We start from the raw sequence: 5834 nt of genomic DNA, 5'->3' as shown, positions 1-5834 counted from the left end.
GAGGAAATGTGAGAGTGCTTAACTGGATAGCCCAAAGACCTGGTATGTAGTCCTGATCTGCCACTAACTTGGACAAGTCACCTACTTTCACCAGGTCCCAGTGTCCTTATTTGGTAAATGAGGGATTTTAGATTTAGAAGGCTCCAAGATCCCTATAAGCTCTAAAATGCTACAAACATAAATATGCTTGATTTTTCACCATGTTATATATGTTATCTAGATGCTCCTGTTCCACAATCTGGTTTCCCTGAATGTTTTGAGTCAAAATTCTCTACCTATACCAACTTCTATTATCCCTCCATGTCCTTCCCCCTCCCCCTGTTATTTTCTCCTCTGAAATATTGGCTGCTTGCTACCAGGTGATAGAATAATTGTGCAAATCTTAATGCAATAGCATGCTGTTTTAAGTTCTCAATTAACAGTCATTAAACTATTGTTAAATAAGCTAATTACTTAGAAAACAATATAACAAATATAGTCTTTGAGTACATAGGATTCAAATACATATTTGTGTTGTACTCTAACTATCAAAGTGGAAAGGAGAAGAGGCTAAACACTAACAGACATGAAAATTTGACATATTAACAAAATCTTTGCTACTCACAACATATTCAAAACAATCATAGAGAAAGATTTTATTGATCTATAGTTATGAGAGTAGTTAAGGCAATTTCATTTATTTTATACACATTTAATAAGTGCTAAATAGGTGATAAATATGATTAGGAAATCAAACTGCATAAGATAGTCTTTGTTTTGTTTTCTAAGGGCTGAACCGAGAAACTGGCAGTGGGATGGGAGAGGAAAGGAAGAATTCAAGCAATAATAAGGCAGAATCTAGGTAATGTAATCAATTAAATGTGAGCACTTGAATTCATTTGGGTGGATGGGTGCCATAATTAAGAACACAAAAAGTTGACCGACTTTGTGGGGCAATGATGAGTTTGGTTTGGGGGTATTATATGAGTCTGTGGGTATCCAAGTGAAGATTCCTGATAGGCAGTAGAATAAGAAGGGGCAGTGATAAAGGGTTTTCTGGGAGTACTGTCTTTGAATGCAGTAAGTGGAAGGCGTCATCAGTAGAAGCTGAGGGGAAACAACAGGCAAGAGAAAAATGAAAAACAGAAAAAAATCAGGAGAAGGTGGTGGCATAGGAAAAAGAATTTTAGCATAGGGATAGGAATACTTCATATTTTCAAATGCCACAGAGGATTAAAGTAAGGTAAAAATAGAAAATGGCCTTTGGTTTTGGTTATTGATAACCTCTGTAAATTTTAGTGGGTTGAAGAGTGAGTTAAAGGTTGAAAAGAACTTAGTAGTTTGAGAAAGGAGAGATTTAGGAAGATAACTAGAGAGAGATTGTGGTTGAGAGAGGGTGTATATATCAGAAGAGCTTTTGGCTACAAATAATAGAAAGCCCAGATAACAATGGCTTACAAGCAAATAGGGATTTGTTTTTCTCCCATAACAAATCTGGAGGTGGTTGGCATTGGTTCAGACAAAATAATTCAATGCCTTGAGTTTCATGACTTTTTCATCGTGTCACATGATGGCTCCTATAGCTTCAGGTAAAATATCTGCATTCAGAGCAGGAAGAAAGGGTGTGTGTAGCACCAGCAACATCTGTGCCTTTTATCAGAAAATGTTTTCCCAGAAGCCCCTCAGCAGACTTCTGCCTAAACCTCACTGACCACAGCTGTGTTGCATGGAGGCTAGGAGCAAAGGAGGCTGAAAAAAATAAGTACTTAGCTCTTCCAGCCTCTATAGAGGAGGTAGGCAAGGAAAAGAGGGGATTGAGAAAGGTGTTGATTTAGCCAACGAATAATCTGCCAAGAGCGTTTGTATGATTTAAGGTAGAAGAACTGAGCATATTTATCACTGCATGGGAGAGTCTGAAGGTGCAGTAAGGAGGGGATGTGCAGCTCAAAGTGGGAAAATAAGATTTGGGGCACAGGTGGAGGCTGCAGGGATCTTTTTCAACAGGAGGAAGGAAACTTTCCACTGGGAGAGGTGGGAATCAAGAAACGATGGGTACAGAAGATATTTGTGGGTGGCAATGGCAGGAGGTTCCCCATGGACTCTGAGTGTTTGGCATTTGAGCAGTTTGGTCTCTTTGGGCTACAGGACCTCTATGGAATTAGAAAAGGCAAGGACTAAGGAGGAATGAAACACTGAATTAATTGTAACCTCAGAAACTTAAGATTTTAAATAATGTCTCTCCCTTGCATCCAGCTTCTTCCTTTCCCTTCATGTATTTTCTTGTTCCCCACCTGATCTCAAGAGACAGAAATGGAGGGGAAGAAGGAGGCAGAGAGATGGGTAGAAAACAGATGGAAGATTATAAAGACAGTAGCAAAATTAAAGGCTCAAAAGGAAGGCAGAGGACAAGGGGGAAAGTAAGAATAAAATGTACTGAAGCCTAAGATGGATGCAATAACCCCAAACTGGTAAAATATTAACACTTAGAGGGAGCAGCAGGAGAAATGGGTCAGATAAATGAAGGTTTCACTACTTTTTCAGGAGTTTTGGAAGCTTCGGGCCTTGGTATGTCAGTGCTCAGCCACTCTGGGCAACAGTCAGGAGGAAACTTCTGCACCTTTCCTCTATCAGCAGGGGCAGGACTCCTGGTCCCACTTACTAGACATGAGACCTTGTGCAAGGCACTTAATATATAGCTGTCTCAGTTTTCTTATTTGTTAACAGTGCAAACCTCATAGCTTTGGATTACATTCAATACTAATGTAAAGTGCTTATAAAAGTGCCCAACACATATTTAGTGCTCAATAAATATTTTATTATTATTATCCTTATATATCTGAAAACAGAACACTATCCAAACTCCTTAGCATGGCATCCAGAACCCTTAATTATCTTAGGCTCTCAAAGCAAATGCCTTGTAGGAAGGTGATATAATTGTAGGAGGCTCTCTCTTTCCCCCACCCCCGCCACTGGTGTAATAGCCTCCTAACTGGTTTCCCTGTATTCCCTCTAGCTGCACCACAGCCTGTTCGCCCCACAGCGGACCAGTGATTCTGTCAAAATGTGTTCAGCCAAGCCACTCTTTTGCTCAAACCCCTTCGATGGTTTTCTGTCACACAGAGAATACATGCAAACTTTTTACGATGGCCTTCAAGCCCTCTAATTACCCTTCCAACCTCCTCTCCCACTCTCCCTTGTTCACTATGCCCTCTCCTGTCACACTGGCCTTGCTAAACCACAGGCTCACCAAGCATACTTCTATCTCTGGTCAGCATTTCTGTTCTCTTCCCAGATACATGGTTTCCTTCCTCACTACATTCAAATCTCTGCTCAGATGTTACCTCCTCAAAGAGAACTAACTTCTCAAAACGCTCCTGAAAATAATCCCCACCTCCCCACCCCCGTCACACTCTAAACCGTAACACAGCCTCAGTGTGTCATCACTACCTAATCAATATTTTCTGTTTATTGAGTTCCCCCTCTAGTAGAATTCAACCTGCGTAAGTTCAGGGTTTCACTATTTCTTCAGCCCCTAGCACAATGCCTGACACATAAATGCTCCAAAAGTGTCTATAGAATGAAATCTTCAGTAAAAGCCAAAACAGAATGCCATAGTGTCACGTAAGTAAAGTCACTGACACTGCTCACTAAGAGGTGGCCAACAGTTCCCTAGCTGACAAATCTCAGGTCCCGTTCTTGGCTTTTTTTCGCCACCGACAAAGTTAAAACTCTCTCATCTTTCCTTCCCGAGCTCCGTGAAAATTCAAAGGCAACTAAATATCTCCAGTTGGATCTTTCTATATTTTACTTCATCCTTGCCCGCCTCCGCAAAATACTGTCCACAAAAATAAATACCACCTTTCTAAATACCACCCAGTTGTACAAGACAGACTCCTTGGCATCCAGCTCCTTCCTCCTGATAAGTCGTGGAGAACCAAGTTTATTCTACCTGTCGACGTTTCTCGCTCCATGCCCTTGGTCCCGTGGCCACCACTCTGGTCCCAGCCTCTATCCGCTGGGTCCTGAACTGCCGCAGCAGCCTCCTCACTGGTCCGCAGGCCTTCAGCCCGCACCTCCGTCCTCCCGGTCCCCGGGCCCCACTCATCGCCCGAACCACGCCCCAGCCCGAACGCCAGGCCACACTGTTAGCATTTTTTGCATCCCCGTGGCCGAGGCACAGCCCCGCTGCCTTCTCAAGTCATCTCCGCGCGGTCCTCCCTCAGGAACGCTCCTTTTCGACTTGTCGCCTCCTTCTGAGTCCTTGGGGGCCGTCCTGGATTAGCTCTCCTCACCGGATCAGGTGCCGCTTCCTCGGACTGACCTTCCTTATCCCTTCGTTAACTTTTCGTTGGTCTCTGCCTTCCCTAGTCTGACCAAGACGGAACCAAATCCGCACGTGAGGGTTAGCGCGCGCGTGGTTACCTGCCTAGGGAACCGTGACGCCTCCGCCGAGGTCCCTGGGAAATGTAGTTTCTGCAAGGAAACCCCCTTGGCCTGGGTTGGGTAGGGGGTGGGGGTGTTGAGCGGCGGGGCCCTAATCTGCGCAGGCGCGCAATGTCAGTTTCTCCGCCCGGCGCTGGTGCAGGCGCTTGCCGCCGATTCGCCCTCTGGGAAGTGGAGTCTGCGAAGCAGAAGCGCCGCAGCTCTGACTTGAGGGAATCCGGCTCGGCGGGTCTCCCGGCAACGCGCAAGCGCAGTTCGGATCCGGACTGCAGACTCCAGCTCATTGTGTTCTGCCTGCGATGTGGCGGTGGCGGTCTCTCGCCGCGGGCAGAGGCTCCTCGAAGGGCAACCCAGTGGTGACTAGACACGGTGGCCGAAGCCGCATCGGGAGAGCGGGAGCAGCCTTGGGGTGGTGGAGCCCGGTGGGAAGGGCGGATGAAAACCGAGTAGGTCTGGGTCGTGGTCCGTTCTGAAGGACGGTAATCTGACGCCCCAAACTTCCCGGGACGTATGGCTAAGGTTTGATTCCAAAGACAAAAAGGCCAGGTGTGAGCTCTCGGGTTTAGGGTCCGAATCTGCGGGTGCATGTGGAGAAGGATGCGGTCAGGGCCTCTGGCGTGTGTTTTGGAAACGACTCCGGGAAGCCCATTTACGCCCTGTGGTAGATGCTCCCGGTGTGGTCCGGATCACAGTGTCCGGAACTTGCTGAGGCCGGGTCAGCAGCTGCGCAGCCCCTGCAGCAGCTTCCCAGGGGACCTGGCAGAGGGCGGGAGGGTGGTTTGTACGATTAACATTCGTGGCGCCCAACGCCCACTCCCACCCCCACCCCCACCCCCACCCCGCACAAATACACTGTTTCTCTCCCACCTTTGACTCCAGGTCTCCCAAACTGGGCGCCAGAGAAGGAGAGGCCTGAGGCCAGAGAACGGCATGGCCTTGAGAGACGTCTCGACAATGAAATTCCAGCCTTCTTAGCTTCTTTTCTAGGAGAAAGAAGACGACCCTCCTTCCCTACTTCTTTCACTCCCCGCCCCAGGATTAGGCAGCTGTCCAGGCAGGAGACACACTTTTCTTGAGATCTCTCAGCATAATTTAAGGGCAAAAGGCCGGAGGGTGTGTAGAAAGTGTGAAAAAGAGCTGGAGGATGCTTTCTTCAAGAAAAGTCAAAGTATTTAAAGATACAGAAGGAAGATATGGAGGATCTGACTCAGATTGCTAGGGGGAAAATTGGTGGGGGGTGGTGGGAGTAGCTGCAAGGTGAGCTATTCCCTTTACAGGGGAGGCCATCAGAAAGACCCTCCAGGAGGAGAGAGGATCGGGAGCAAATAGGGACTAAGAATTCACTACCTGGAGTATTGGAGGATTCCCAGGGTGTGAATGCTCAAAGCCCCACTCTGGACTGCTGTGTGATA

Source organism: Balaenoptera musculus, chromosome 3 (genome assembly GCF_009873245.2).
Source record: "Balaenoptera musculus isolate JJ_BM4_2016_0621 chromosome 3, mBalMus1.pri.v3, whole genome shotgun sequence".
In the NCBI taxonomy this organism is placed as follows: Eukaryota; Metazoa; Chordata; class Mammalia; order Artiodactyla; family Balaenopteridae; genus Balaenoptera; species Balaenoptera musculus.
This window is presented reverse-complemented; position numbering follows the sequence as displayed.